This window comes from Ambystoma mexicanum, chromosome 10 (genome assembly GCF_040938575.1).
Source record: "Ambystoma mexicanum isolate Mex_15411 chromosome 10, UKY_AmexF1_1, whole genome shotgun sequence".
Taxonomy (NCBI): Eukaryota; Metazoa; Chordata; class Amphibia; order Caudata; family Ambystomatidae; genus Ambystoma; species Ambystoma mexicanum.
The window spans coordinates 1,137,032,000-1,137,047,718 of record NC_090932.1 but is presented as its reverse complement, the minus strand read 5'-3'; the positions used below and the strand labels follow the sequence as shown (position 1 = coordinate 1,137,047,718).

Below are 15,719 nucleotides of genomic sequence, written 5' to 3'. Positions count from 1 at the left end.
AAATCGCCCATCACCAAAACAGGGCTTTGGGTCAAGTTATTTAACAATTTTAAAAACTGTTCCTCAAATGAAGGCAGAACCCTGGGAGGTCTACAGATGATGATAATGCCAATCGCAGTATTATCTGATATTTTACATTTCACCATAAGGGATTCAGAGTCAACAGGTGATTCATGAGGAATTAGATGATACTGAAGTGATTAAAAAAAATAACGCTACTCCAACGCCTTTACAGCTGAAACGATCAGCATGGAGGCGGGAGGAGTTTTTTGGAACGGCAAGTAATGCTTCCGAAGGAGGGGCTTCAGTGATCCACGATTCAGTAACCGCAAGCAAATCGGGGCTTGAAGTCATTAAAAGGTCCACAATCTCTAATCCATGAGAACAGAGAGAACGAGTATTGAGGAGAGCAACTTGAAGAAAGGGGCCAACAATAGCAGGAGAAATATGAGAAACAGGGGCCGATGGGTATTGAGAAAAGTTTTCCCCCTAGATGTTGTTAGTATTGCAGGATTCGACCAACTTAAAACTGGGGAGGTGCAATGGGCCAGAGGCGGTAATCACCATGGGAAACTGATCCTTGGCACACAGATAAGCAGGGTCAGACACTCGCTGGGGCAGGGCATAAGCAGGCGAGCCAATTGCGGAACATCTTAACATTGAGCCGCCAATCTAGCTTTCATGTTCTTTTGGATACTCAAAATGAACTCAGTCAGAGACATTGGGGGAGACGGGACGAGATACAAAGTCACGCAAAGGTACTTACAATAGGGAAAGAGATGCCCCAAAGAGTCAGGAGACAAGTGCAGCACACACAACATGCACCAGACACAAACTGGCACTAACCAGTTTAGTCACGTCAGCGCAGTCGCGCCTGGAGCTGGACTATGAGGTGCACAGAAACTACTGTATTTCTGGGTAATGTAGTCCTAGAACGTTCAGCGAGTGCCTAACAACACGCTGATTCAAATCGCTCTAGGACAGTGAATGCGGCGCAGCACATAAATATTCTAAAACAATGCCAGACGGGATGAAAATTAATACACAGAGTGAAAGTAGATAGAAACGGGTTACGTATCTTAAAGCACAATCCACCAAGAAAGCCTCAGAGGGACGGGGGTTAAATAATCATCTTTAATGAAGTTGACATTTTTAGCTTTCTCTAAAACTGTAATTTGTGTAAAAATATTCCTTTGCAACATCAGAAATCACTCCTTATTAATTAATTTTTTCTACTCCTCATTCATTAATTTTGTCTATTTTTTATTTGCAGAATAACTGGAGCACTTTGGTGTGTCTCGTTTCATTTGCATGCACAAAAGAAGCATTGGCCGAGCAACACTTTTGGCTTTTGTGTAGGTATTGGATAGACATTCTCAAGGCCTTGTCACAATGGTAGTACCTGATGATCTGATGAAAACAGCTGGAACATAATGTTGGTATGTGGACATTTCATGCGCTGCCTAGCTGTTGCATATACAAGAGTCAAACCTGCTGGTTTTGGCAATGCTTGTTTTTAACAGGAATTCAGTGCAAGGAACAGATACAAGACACACTTAGTGTTTTTAAATCAATTGGCCAAAGGCACACTTGGTTAGGGCACTTTGTTACATCATGAGCTGGTTTACAAATGCAATCAAGATATTACCTTGCAGAATAACTCTTAGAAATAACATTGGCATCCCTTAAGAAAAGCACAGAGCTAACTCAGAGAGACAACAGGATGTGTGGTTTGGGTGGGTGGGGCAGGTAGTGGGTGTGATTGCCTTTAAGGTCTAGCATGGCCATGGGCAGTCAGTGGGAAGATAAGCAACCAAATAACACCCACAGGCTGTGTGTCCCACCTCACATCCCATTGTTCCCCTATCTTCACTTCCCATGCTATAGGTTTTGGATTAATGGTAGAGTTTATAGCACAATCCAGCAGACAAAACTAAAAAAGAGGGCTTTGTGTTGGTTTTGTGACATCAGTGTGTGGAGAAAAGTTTGGGAATTATAAATGTTATGTACTCCTCTTTCATATTACTGCATTTTAATATTGTGCAGATTCTGCAAACTGCCATGTTTAAACAACTGTTTCTTGCTTGTGCGAAGCGAGGCTTTAGACTTACAGGGCATGAATTTGTAATAAAGGCGGTTCGCTTAGTGTGTAGGCACGCTCACCTTCACATCTCTCGCTTCTGACGTGTTTCCATTTTGGCATGTGTAAGCGTGTTTTAGGCTCTCGCTTTCCTAGGGAGATCAGCGTTAGTAGATGGAAGTCATCATATTATAAGCATTCTCACCTGCCTCACAGCGTGTGTGAATCTTTAAGGAGTATATTCACCTTCACCAAATATAGCACATTATGCCGTCCTCCCAGATAATGCTAACATGAAAGAGCTCAGCTGGCATTAAGAATTTGTATAATGAGGCATCGTTCCTTGCCAGCAACATTATTGCCATATGATTCCTTGCTCTTTCGGGACCAACCCTTCCAATGAAATGCATGTGTTTCTTTGGGTATAAGCGAACAGCGCAAGGAGGGAGGGGGGTCTCACTTGCACCAAAGTCGTATGCTGCAGTGTAGAGGTTGGATTTAAGTTTACATCTCTGTTCTAAATTCCACATGATTCAGATAAGCCTGTCACTTGGTGGCAGGGATCTCAAAATATAAGCCATGTCTCATGTGGTATTGTAGACCCTGCTTTTCTGGCCCTGGTCCAGAGCAAAGGGTGCACACTTTCTCATACCTGGCCACGGACAGATTCCACGGGAACCACCCATCATCCAGACCAGTTGATCAGAAAGGGGCAATATGCATCCTGCAAATGAAAGTGATATTAAGACAGGAGTCCTTTCCTGCTCCATTCAAATGGGACACAGTGACCAAGGTGGATTTTTCTTTTAGGGATCCCAATCGGGACCCCATTTTCTTTTTAAACTCAACATTATAACACTATAATATCACCCAGCCTAAACCCTTCTTCTCTGTTCCCTGTGTGATTTCCCTATAAGGGATCTGCCTTTCAGCCCACCCTCCTTTAGGGGACTCAAAGATAGACCCTAAGGATGAATTGATGTAATAGACCCCTACGTCCTACCTAACACCGTCCACTGTGGTCAAGAGATGGCGCTTGGAGGCAGTTTGGTCGAATAGGCGGCTTTTGTAAGGCCGCCACTCCCCCTTTCGGTATCATCCGGGTACTCCCTAACACGTCTTTATTTAACCCCCTGCTTTATCTAAACTTCTTATCAATACTATTAGAGTTACATGCCTACCATAAACATATACACATAAATAACACACAGTTACATATGTAAATAAACAAAAGGGGACATTAGATAACATGGGGGTGGCTGCTGCAGTCATCCATCCCATTTCACTACCTGTTGTGCTGTCCTGGTTATGGTGGATGGGGTCTGGATGGGGTCTCCCCCTGCACTATCCTTGTCCTTGTGGTGCCACGTCTGCCACTTGGGGCACCACCTCACTGCATGAGATATGCCAAAAAAATCTCCCTTTAAGGCAGTCCCATTTGCCACATGAGGCTGTAGGTCCATTAGAAGATTAGTGGTTGCTGATGGTCATGGCAGTGAGTACACTGCCGTGTCCCGCAGCAACCACTGATCTCGTTTGGTGGCCCGTGCCCTGAGAGACTGCCAATAACATAGCTACACCTGTGGTACCCGTGATCTTCTTTGCGGAGGCCCAGCCCTGTGATGCCGGTGATCTTTTTGCCAGCCATGTGCCCATTCAAGCCGCTACATTCACTGCTATATCCCAGCACGCTCAGCTCTGCCTTGACTGTACCATCCAGCCCCTATAGTGCCCCTATAGTGAGCTGGATGGTACAGTCCAGGTACCTCTGTCCAATAAGTAAAAACATACACTACATTAAATAAACATTTTCCATCTACACCTTGGTATCTCTGTCTTTATTTCTATATTTCCCTAAGGTGATAAGGATGTTGACCATTTTAGCTGGGCCCAAATTGGGCCAGGGGCTACAATATGGTGGTGAATGGTTTAAATAATTATTAAGAGCCACATATTATTTATGTCGTACATTTGTCAGCACTGTGAGTCTAGCTCAGATACGGAAGGATTATATGCATTCTGGTCAGACAGCCTGCCCCTGCCAGCCTTGCAGGACAAGAGAGTGAATGGCTATGCATCTCCTTTGATGCTTTGTGAAGCCGGGTAACACCTCCCTGCAGCCCAGGAAGCCCCCGGCAGGGGTTGAACTGGCAAACAGGAATCAAAGAGCACACCCTACACAAAACGACTAGCCTCAAATAAGGGTGTTGCATATCTAAGGGCCTTTGATGCTATGGGCCTGGGAAGGTGGCCGGTTAGTGTGGAAAGATGCAGCTCTGCACAAGTGGGGAAGGGTCCCACCATCTTGTTTCTTTCTCTTCACCTCTTTTAACATTTTGTCTCCTCAATGTCCTTTAGCACAAAGCACTTTGGGTATGATCTAAGAAGGCAAAGACCGCTTGTCATAAGGCCAGGGATTGGACCCCTTAAAGCAGGCTTGCTTTTGTCCAATCACCTGTGCACTTGTGCCTATAAAAAAGAAGGAATCCCACTCCTTACTTTCATTCACTCGGGATCCACACTTCAAAAATGAGTTGTTTGGATCCTATTGGGAAAGCATTCATTTTCAAAGTCCTCCAGTTGTGAGGTAAAGGCAGGTGATCCAAGGGAGAGGTAGGAGCTGCTCCCTAACAATTCCCAGGGCACATTTGGGGTGACATGCTGCTGGAGCAAGACCTGCCTCTCTGCCAGCTATACCGGTACACAGGATCTCACTAGATGTGATAGGATCCTGCAGGTGTTTGGTAGCCTCCACTGTGTTTGGGAGAATGAGAACTAGGACCTATCTTGTCACTGAGCCCCTTGATTTGTGTCTCAAAGTAACCTGAGAACCAGATCAGCCAGGATTCTTGTCTTTTCATCGTCAAATGGCTTTGAGACATGTTTCAAGCACAGCTCGACACATTTGAACTATCAGGACCCTCCGGCCTTGCTTTTGGCACTCTCCCAGTCTTCAAACTGCTCACATAGTCCCAAGAAGCTTGGTTCGTCGCTGTTGCACTGCCAAGAATGGTGAGATGGTATTTTTGACTCCTAACTGCCCCCCTGGTCCAACGTTGGGCCTTAGAGATTGCTTAGGTCACATTTGATCCCCTGTGCTCACAAAAGATAAATCCTTTTATGAACATTGCAGTTTTTATTGCCTTTCACCCGTTTCTTTTCCTAGAGTGCTGCATCTTTCTAGCTTTGATGCTACTCCCCCACCCGCAAAACAGATTTGGACTGCCCAACCCCTCCAACAGGCAGGTGGTCCATTAATAAGGCTCCCTACCCAGTGATTTAGATGAGCACGGCAAGGAGAATGGGTGCAATTATCTCCTCTGCACCCATGTACTTAGCGCCTATGCATAGATTATTTGGCCCCACACCCAACCCCACTTTTTTTTAGGACTTGTGCCCTGTAATTATTTAGCTTATATTTGAAGAACTATCACACTATGGGCCTCATTACACCCTTGGTGCTAAGTGCACCAACTTTACCACCATGGTGTAAACTCTGTTTACACCATGGTGGATGGCGGATTTACCGCCCCATTCCAAGGTGAGTGGGCGGTAAATCCCCATTTCCCATTTTCCCTTCCCCATTCCCATTTTTGCCCCATAGGGCATAATGGGAGTGGGGAAGGCGCTAATTACGCCGCCGTAAATTACGGCGGCGTAATTAGCACCATGGCAGGTTAGCGCCATGGATTTTAACGCCTGCTAAAAGCAGGCGTTAAAATCAGAATCAGGCGTTAAGGGTTAACGGTGGCGTTAACCCTTAACGCCTGAGTTGTAATGAGGCCCTATAAGTCAATACTGAAATAGACACAACTTGCGCTGATTGCCCCAGGACCAATCCATGCGCTGACATGACATATTTTGAACTTGCTTGGAGGTTTTTTTTTTTTTTTACAGCAGGAATAATTGTTATCTGTAGCCTCTGAAATACAAAAATACAAATATATTGCTAGTTTGGACAATATGACCAAATATATAAACAATAAAAAAACTATTGGGAAATGCCTGGAAAAATAGCAGTTAACTTCAGTTAGTAATACACAATCACCATATTTTTGCAATGCCTTAGAGACAGATGGTGTTTTTAAACAAAAGTTTCAAAAAGTTCTTTTACAAACAATATTTCTACCAATTACATCTGTGAAAAGATATGTTCACGTGCCTGAATTGCAGGCTGGTCTCAAATCCTGGCTTCTCCATTTAACCAAAGTGTGTGCTCCCGGCCAAATCCTTTTATCGCACTATGCCTTATCTTCCAAAATTAAAAGCCTATTTAAGGTATTCAGATCACACTCTCTGCTACTTCAAAAAAAAGTCTCACTACTGATATTTCCACATAGGTAAATATTAATAGTGATACTTCATATACTGGACCTCACAGTTTATTTCTCTCCGGCCTTACTCATGGCAACGTGTTTTTAATTTGACTTCCCATGATACCATTGCGTATTGAAGACTCATTCTATAATATAATTTTCTGTAATATTAGTGATGTCACTATTTATGCAAATAAAGGAGGGTCCTGTTGACCCTGTTGTCAGAACATTTGCCCGGGGATGATGTTGGTAGACTCTGTGCCTTTAAGGCAGAGACAGCTTCCAGGCGGAAGCGGAAGCGGGAGAAGGGAGGGGAGGAGATAAGGGGAAGAAATTCAGTTGGAATTTGCTTGTTAAATAAAGAAGACGTACACAGTCTCCCTCCGGTGTTGCATCCTTTATTTGAATGCGCATCTCGCGCCACAACTGGCAACAAGGCTTTCCTCCGCGCACCGCAGTCCATAGCAGTGGCCAGTGATCCCACTGCGCCCATCCAGTCCCTGTGAGGTGATCCTGCCCGGACGCCAACGGTCCCGTGGCACGGCCACACCTCCAGGGCCAGACGCCGCCCCACTCCAGAGGCGAACCCGCCTACACTTTCAACGCGCCCGATCCCGCTGCACGGACGAGTGCCAGACAGTTGACCGGAGCACACGGAGATGTGGCATTCTGCCAGACAGCCGCGCAGCAGTCCGCCAGCAGCCCCGCGAATAGAGACACGTGGCAGCAGAACAGTCGTACAGTAAGTGTGAGCAGCCCCTCCTCCTGTCCACAAACATACGGCAATCCCGCCTGGACCTTCCACTCCAGTAATCTGCCTCCACCTCACGGCCAGCACACCAAAGCCCGAAAGGAAAAAAAAGATGTTTTTGTAACAACGCACAACAGTAGTTGAACGGAACGAATCACACCCAAGGGCGAAGCAATCGAAAGACATCATGACAAGAGGGACAACACAGCCCTCCACCCCAAAAATTGCCTAAGGCCCCCACAATTCTCACAAGGAAGCACACCTCCCGCAAACGGCAATCACTGCATCCTCACACCAGGCCCCCCCGGTACTGCCACGAACAGTGGTCGGCAGAAGCACCGCCGCAGACAATGACGCACAACATCCCCCAACAACGCAGGCCCACCAGATCAGCCACATACCTAGCTTCTGGGTGCGGCCCAGCCCACAATCCTACGCCCTGTCAACATGAGTGACCCAGGAACACTGCCTCCTGCCCCTACGTCCAAGGCAGCCCTGCTGCAGAAGCCATTCTGATTCACCATGACTCCCCGGGCCGACAAGGGGCCCAGGTGGATTGAATGGGTAGTAGATTTTAACCACTTTGTGAAGGCAACAGGTGAAGAGAAATCCCCCAATCTACACGACATATTCATCAATCTGGTGGGCGGAGAGATAAAAACTATTGTCAAGACCATTCTCCCAGAGGACCAAGCTGATTTCCCCACGCTGACCATCTCCCTCAAGAGAAAACTAGTTATTGAACCCAACAGAGACCATGAAAGATATATATTCAACCAATGCATGCAGAGAACAGAGAAAACTGTTGACAAATTCATCACCTGCCTCTGAATGAAGAGCACCCATTGCCAGTTCCACGCATTCTCCACTGATGAAGCAATATGACTGCATGTGATAGAAAGTTGCTTATCACCTGCCCTAAGGAAGCAGTTACTGAAGAAACCCCTCTTCATTGACGAAGTAAGCGAGATGGCGAGAATCTTTGAGAGAGTGGACACGCAAGCAGCCTCCATAACGGAAAGCCCCACTGTGAAACAGGAGAAGGGAGAAACCATTGCTGCCATCCAGTCAACACCCCAATGACCCATGGACAGAGGACCCATGCCTAACAGACCGCCCAACCAATTGGGCCTCAGGACACAGAGACAATTCTATTGGTGTGGAATGAATTTCACACACTCAAGGACGTGCCCTGTACTATCGCAAAGATGTGCCAACTGTGGCAGGGAAAGCCACTTTCAGTCAGTCTGCAGGGAGCGGAGTCACTTACCTACTCCAAGGATGAACCCACAGCTGCAGAACAGAACATAGCGAGGGGCTCCCCAGCCCCCAGCCTACCAGAGCAGACCCTACTACCAATGACAATGACGATACCTCAGAGCTGTAGAAGAAGTCTACCAGCAAGACTATGACCAGGGCTATGACCAATATAACCAGTACTCCCAGGTTGGGGACGAATATGATGAGCCTCCGAATACAAATCTGGACTACAGTGAATAGCAACAGACCACTCAATATTGCGGAGGAGGAGACTAGGACCAGAACTGCCTGGATGAATATGTCAATCTCATCCAGGACGATCAGGAAGCAAAGGAAGCGCCCAGAATAGCGGTAAATCTAGGAAACAAACAGTTCTGCTTTCTACTTGACTCAGGGGCAACAGTCAACATAATGGGGGAACAAGAATTCCTGCAGATGCCCGAGAGACCAGAGCTTGAAAAGACCAGCTCGAGGATTTTTCAATGGCGAGCAGCACTACCCCTATACTCAATCAGATGATTCAAGAAATAACTGATGCTCAATGGATGTACGCTGGATACCACCTTTCATGTCACCTGAAGCCCGACAAAAGGTTGCTGCCTCCTCATTTACCACACAGCATGCTGTCTGGGCCTCATTGATATAGTTCCGAGACGGCGAAGTGATCCAATCATCTGCATTTTCAGGATCCTGCGGAGAGCGTGCATATGTAATCAATGCTACCCAAAAAGGACTGCATTACATCACAAAGGAGACTATCCTACCAAGGTCCCACACCTATGCAAAGCGTTAGGAAGACTCTAGGGGGCACCCGTCAAACTGCATATTGATGAATCGGTCTGACCAATTCCCCAACACCCCAGGAGAGTAAGGTTCCACCTGCAAGAAGCCATCTCAAAAAAACTCTACCAGCTACTCAACGACGGCATCATTGAGCCAGCGACGGGTCCCACTGCATGGGTATCCCCACTAGTCATCGTACCAAAGGAAGGAGGGCGCCTACACTTCTGTGTAGACATGAGGATGGCCAACACTGCCATACAAAGGAAACCTCACCCTGGCTCTTGCATTGAGGACATGATAGTACTGCTAAACAAATCAACAATGTTCTCAAAACTTGATCTCATTGAAGGGTACCACCAGCTTGAACTGCACACAGAATCAAGGAGCATCACTACCTTCGCCACCCACGAAGGGTTGTTCCATTACAGACTCCTACATTTCGGCATCTCATCTGCTGCAGAAATATTCCAGGAGGCCATAAAACAGATAATTAGACCAATCAGGGGTGCATTAAACTACAGCGATGACATCCTTGTGTTCAGCACATCACAGGAGGAACACGACACAGCACTGCTAGCGACGTGTGCAGCACTACATGAGGCTGGCCTAACGCTGAACCTGGATAAGTGCAGGTACAGCAAAAGCAAACAAAAGGTTTTTTGGACATATTTTCTCTGACTAGAGCATGACAACGGACCCAGAAACAGTCAGCACAATCACCAACCTACAGGAACCGATACAGGCAGCAGATGTGTGATCATTCCTTGGAATGGCTGGATATTGTGCACGATACATTCCCCACTACACCTTGCTCACCGAACCTCTGAGGAGGTTTCTGCAAAAAGACTCTACATTCCAAGGGTGAAATGAGTGTCAGGTAGCATTTGATTCCATCAAAGTGGCCCTAGCTGAAGCTCCCCGCCTGGCATACCTCGATCCCATGTGGCACACTGAAATAACCGTTGATGCCAGCCCAGTTGGATGTGGCGCCATCTTGGTGCAGATGAGCAGTGCTGACACACACCCCAGACACATCGTCGCATACGCGAGTCGTGCCCTATCGGCCACAGAGTAGGCATATACGCAAGCCAACAAAGAGAGCCTGGCAGCGGTATGGGCCTGAAAACATTTTCACAATTTCATCATTGGAAAGAAATGTACTCTAATCACAGACCATCAGGGAATGCTCTCACTCTTTGGCAACCTGCACACGAAGATGCCACCCAGAATAGAAAGATGGGGTATTAGGCTGCAGGAGAACGATTACACCATCATACACAGGCGGGGGGAGATCACAAAACCTGGCAGACTACCTATCTCGCCACCCAGCCGGGGTGCTGACCACCCGCCAAGGTGGTGCAGAATACATCAACTATGTGGCTGTTACCACCCTGCCAATGGCAATCTCCCTGGAAGCAATCACGGTGGCATCCGCAGCTGACCCATCCATAGTGCTAGCCATCAGCCTGACTAGCAACAATAAATGGAAGGACTACCGGCGTGCGGTCCAAAACCACACGGGATGAACAAAGAAGAAATCGAGAGACTAGCCAGAGTGCACACGGAGCTATCAGTCAAAGGCCGTTCCATTCTGCTGAGAGGGTGCAGACTAATCATTCCCGCGACACTCAGGGCCGAGGTCATCAGAACAGCACATGAAGGACACTGGGGTGCCAAAAACAAGAAGAGACAACTGAGGGTGAAGAACTGCCTGCTGCGTCAATACACGGTGTGAGCGGAAGCTCCCATCCCGCTGCAGCCCACACACATATTGGACCACCTGTGGGATAGAGTAGCGGTTGATTTCTACGGTCCGATAGAATCTGGTAAATACCTCCTATTATTCATCGATGAGTATTCAACATTTCATATCGTCAGGTGCACGATAACAACAGTGTACCCCCAAGATACATCAAATCTAACAACGGACCACCATTCAACAGCCATGAGTTTGCGACGTTCGCAAAGCATATGGGCTTCACAAACCAAAGGATCACGCCCAGATGGCCACAAGCAAACGGAATGGCTGAACGGATCATGGCATCCATCAAAAAGACAGTCCAAAGAGCTCCCATAAAAGGCACAAACCCACACCAAGCTCTCTGCAGACTATTACGCGACTACCGCAACACGCTCCATGAAGCTACCAATAAGACACCCGCTGAGCTAACGATGTGCTCTCAAATCCGTACGTGCATTGTAAGAAATGCCAGTTGGCACGAGGAGGAAGATACAGAGATCATAAAGAGGGACACCGAGAAGAAAGAGCAACCCAAGGCAGACACGGACATGAGAAGGAGGGCAATACCGAAGGATATCCAAATCGGAGAAGAAGTTCTCGTCCGGCAAGCCATGGCAAAGAAAACAGATGCGAGATACTCTCAGAACCCGCTGAACTTGTTCGCCATCAAAGAGACCATGGTGACAGCCCAGAACGCTAAATGCGCAATCACAAGGAACAGTTCACAGTTTAAACACTTCATCAAAAGAGAGGACCCCGAGCTACCCCCGCCGGAACCAGATCCTGAACCCCAAGAGTCACAGGATGACACATGGACCCCAGGATCGACATCTGATGCAAGATGCGCTGGACACTCAAGAGCCCTCAGGACACTGTGAGAGGGACACATGGCCCCAGCTGGTAACTTGAAGACCTGCACGCCTGGAGGAAAAGTGTTGACCCCGTTGTCAGAACATTTGCACGAGGGCGATGTTGGCGGTCTCTGTGCCTTTCAGGCAGAGGCAGCTTCCAGGCAGGAAGCAGGAGCGGGAGAAGGAAGGGGAGGAGTTAAGGGGAAGACCCTCAGTTGGTATTTGCTTGTCCTTTATTTGAATGCGCATCCCTCGCAACAGGTCCCCACACAACATTTGCAGCCCAGGGATCGCAAATTATTGGGGAGTCTCTGTTTCACTTAGCTTCTCACCCTCCCCTACTATTAATGGCACAGGTTGGACTCTGGAATACACGGCAAAGTGACGGATCTTGCCCCTCAGGCCGCAGACTGTCTAGCGGGGATTAATCTGTAGGGGGGTTTCAGGGCTCAGCCCATGCGCTTATTGCTGAGCCCCAGAACGTATTGTCTCAGACTCAGATTGATTATGAAGTAATGACAGAAAGCATCCATCAACCGGGTGAGAGCTGTATTTTACCTCAAATGTTTTGCCAGTGTGGGGAGCAGCAATGGGTGTGGCAGCAATGGTGGGGACCTGCCCGCCTGCAGTGTCACAAGCGTGCTAGAAAATACTTGGGCCCTGGCACTTATTTTCTTACAAATTAAGCACTGGCTAACCACTGTTGCTTTAAAGGCATCGTGCAGGGCTTGTTCTGAAAAGTGTGATTTACTCCACGATGGGGTACCCTTTCCCTGAATCTCTGTGAAGCAGGCTCTAGTCGCACATTCTGCCTCGTTCAGAGCACCTCTCCTTCCCCTTTCCACTCTGCCTCTCAGTGCACCGGCCACACCCCTTCCCTCTCTTTATAAACACCCCATCACGCTGGCTCTCCACTCTTTGCCCGAGCACCTGGCACATCAGCTAGAGATCCCTCTCTGCACCTGAGTCCCTCGAGAGGCCAGAGAGGTGATATGTGGGTGGAGAGGCTGCCCCGGACCGGCCCAGCTGACCTCTAGGCAACCCTGGTTCTCGCCTGTGCTGTTCCTGGATGAAGAAGGGGCTGTGTTTATTGATGTCGACAGCAGGATCCTTTCCTTGCCTTTACCATTTTAAATCGGACAAACAACGTTTAATCTTGCTTTATTCAGGTCTCTTTGTGAATGCGCTGCCTGGGGGCAAAGTTTGAGCAATTCGGTCTACGGAAGAGCGTTTCATCAAATGGAGAGTGCAGCCGTGAGTGCATTTCCCGACTCCAGGATGGCACTTTCATGAGTGACTCTCTGACTGAACATTGTGAGAATTTGAACGGACTAGAAGGAATTCCTGGGCACGTGGTCCGCATGCACACAGCAAGAGTTGGAAAGGAGACCCCGTGCAAGGTACACAATATATATATTGATTTCAAAGTCAGAAATATAAAAGCAGTGCTTTGAGTGCACACGAAAGCAAGGCAGGGTGAGGGGGCGATACCTGGTAACGCGTTGTGAAACAATACTTGCGGGCAGGTCTATTAAGGGTCTTGCCAGCTTCGGATTCGCAAGTAGCTAAGAAACCTAGAAAAACATGGGGTAAATGCAATTAGAAGAGTGGCCTAACAGACTTTGTGACTCATTACAAGTTTGGTGCTACCGACATACCACAAACGGATTTACCGTTACTGCCACTTGGTCCTGCGATATTACGTGGTAGCAGGTGGTGTAATTCCCCATTCGAATTTCGGCAGAATGACCACTGGCAGTAATTCTGCTGATTTTGCTGATTTTGTTGGGCAGTAAAGTGGTGGATTTTCCTCCAGTTCTTAGCTGGATGGAAATCCCCCACCTCACCACCAAAGTTGTAGTACAGCGGTGCGGTAATGCTGTGGTAACGTTAGCACTTTTTTTTTCTCACAGTCGTACTTGTAATGTGGCCCAATGTCAAGTATATACAATTAATTTTGAAAGGTGTGTTAAAAATAAATAATGTGCAGTAAAAAAATCTACTACATTACACATTTTTTAAAAAAAAATGTCAATGCAGGTTTCAGTTCCTCAGTTCTTTTGAAGGAAATTCATGATTCTTAAGCATTATTTTTTTAAATCCCAATGAAAAATCTTCAATATGACTGAATGGTGATTTGATATTTATATAGCGCTTTCGCCAAAACGATGTACATAGAATGTATAATTATCATCCACAAACAACGTTTAATCTTGATTTCTTCCGGTATCTTCCTTGAATTCGCTGCCTATTAAGTCGTTGTTTGCTAAACTTAATTTTTAGCACTTTGTTTGCTCGCTGCATGTTCTGTAGAAATCTATACCTAGGAAGCACCTTGTACTGCCTTGATAACCTCCATAACAATCTGTGGGACTACATGTCCCAGTGTGCTCCACGTTGGTTTTTACACCTGGTCAGGCACATGAGTGCTGCTGTAGGGAAGCCGGTCTGTGCCAGTTTTTGTCCGGGCGTGCTGACGTGTCAGCGTTTCGGCAAGAGCCTCTTTGCACTGTTTGGTGCCAGCAGTAGAAAGGTAGTGTGTTTCTTTGTATGTTTAATAATTACATCATGCCATATAAGATGATCATTGACAGACTATATTTGGCTAACTGTAGTTGCATTTTAGACCTTTACAAAATGCTTTACTGTCAGTACTGGGAAGTGTTCCATGTTTTCCACAGCACACACAGTACAGAGAAATAATGTTTGTAATTATTTAACTGTAATCTCCCTCAGTTTTACGTACAATGAGAGCAATTTGTAATACCAGCAAATTTCGATATTCTATTCTCATTCTATCAATACCTTTCTGTATCTCCTATTTATGCTATGTATATGCTATGTACCTGTATCCCCATGTTATCTGTATCACATGTTTACCCTATCCATCCTGTCAATTTATATACGTATGCCGCTATATACGCCCCCTGTCCTGCTCTCGTGCTTGGTCGCAGGCGCTTTACTGATAATCACCATATCACACTACTACGCTTACTCTCTCCTATACACTATCATTCAACTAGAACACAGCTATGCTATGATACATTCAACCTAGCTGTTCTCATACTAACATTACCCGACGAATAACTCATCATCCTAATAAAACACAGCTAGCTGACCACATACCGGCAAGCTTAGATGTCCCCTCAGGCCTAACAAAGCCAGAACTCAGTCTGGGTGTCCACCCTCCAGACTGAATACATCCAACTGGTTTCCTCAGCACCACACCTACTGCTAAGAAGCGGATATCATGCAACAACCACACCAGCTGCACACATATCTGGTGCGCCCACGCACCGTACAACACTCTCTCTCTCTACTGACTTGAACTGCGGTTCACGAGGTCGTTCAACCTACAAGCGCTTTGAGGTCATACCAATGATACCTAAGGCGCTATACAAATGCCAAGTAACATAACATAACATCATACTTATTCTGTTTTGCTGACTACTTTTTTGATTATCCATTTGGCATTTGCTGTCATGGCATCCGTGAGTTAAGCTCATCCCCTTGCTTTAATTGGTGATATGCTAGCTAATTTGAAAGGGTCTACCTCACATAAGACAGTCGAACTGTATACCAGGCACTAGAGCTGCTCATTGCAGTGTGGGGTGCCACAGGGTTCTTGCCTCTCACGGACATTATATAACATACACACCCGTCCCTTGTTTGATCTTTTGGATTGTCATGGTGTAAGCTATACCAGTTATGCTGACAATACCCAGATCATCCTCAAACTTAAGGGTGATTATGTCTGGGACTCAGAGGCTATTAATCAGATCTACACAACAATACAATCTTGGATGGCTGTCAGTTCACTTTCCCTGTATGACAATGAGACAGAACTCCTGATCTTGGGTGAGGTCCTCGGCTGAAAACATTGGAGCCTTGTTATAAACAGTTTCTGATGGCTGACTGTGCTATCTCAGTGGCTTTC

At 46.7% G+C, this 15,719-nt stretch overlaps 1 protein-coding gene across 3 annotated transcripts in view; it reads left to right on the top strand.

Moving 5' to 3' along the window:
* The first annotated feature begins 12,711 nt into the window (after window positions 1-12,711).
* Window positions 12,712-15,719, top strand: part of LOC138492082 (beta-1,3-galactosyltransferase 2-like) — a 222,967-nt gene continuing 219,959 nt past the window's right edge. For all 3 annotated transcript variants that reach the window (XM_069619044.1, XM_069619043.1, XM_069619042.1), the window contains exon 1: window positions 12,712-13,182. The gene's annotated coding sequence lies outside the window, so the exon portion shown is untranslated. The remainder of the gene's footprint in view (window positions 13,183-15,719) is intronic.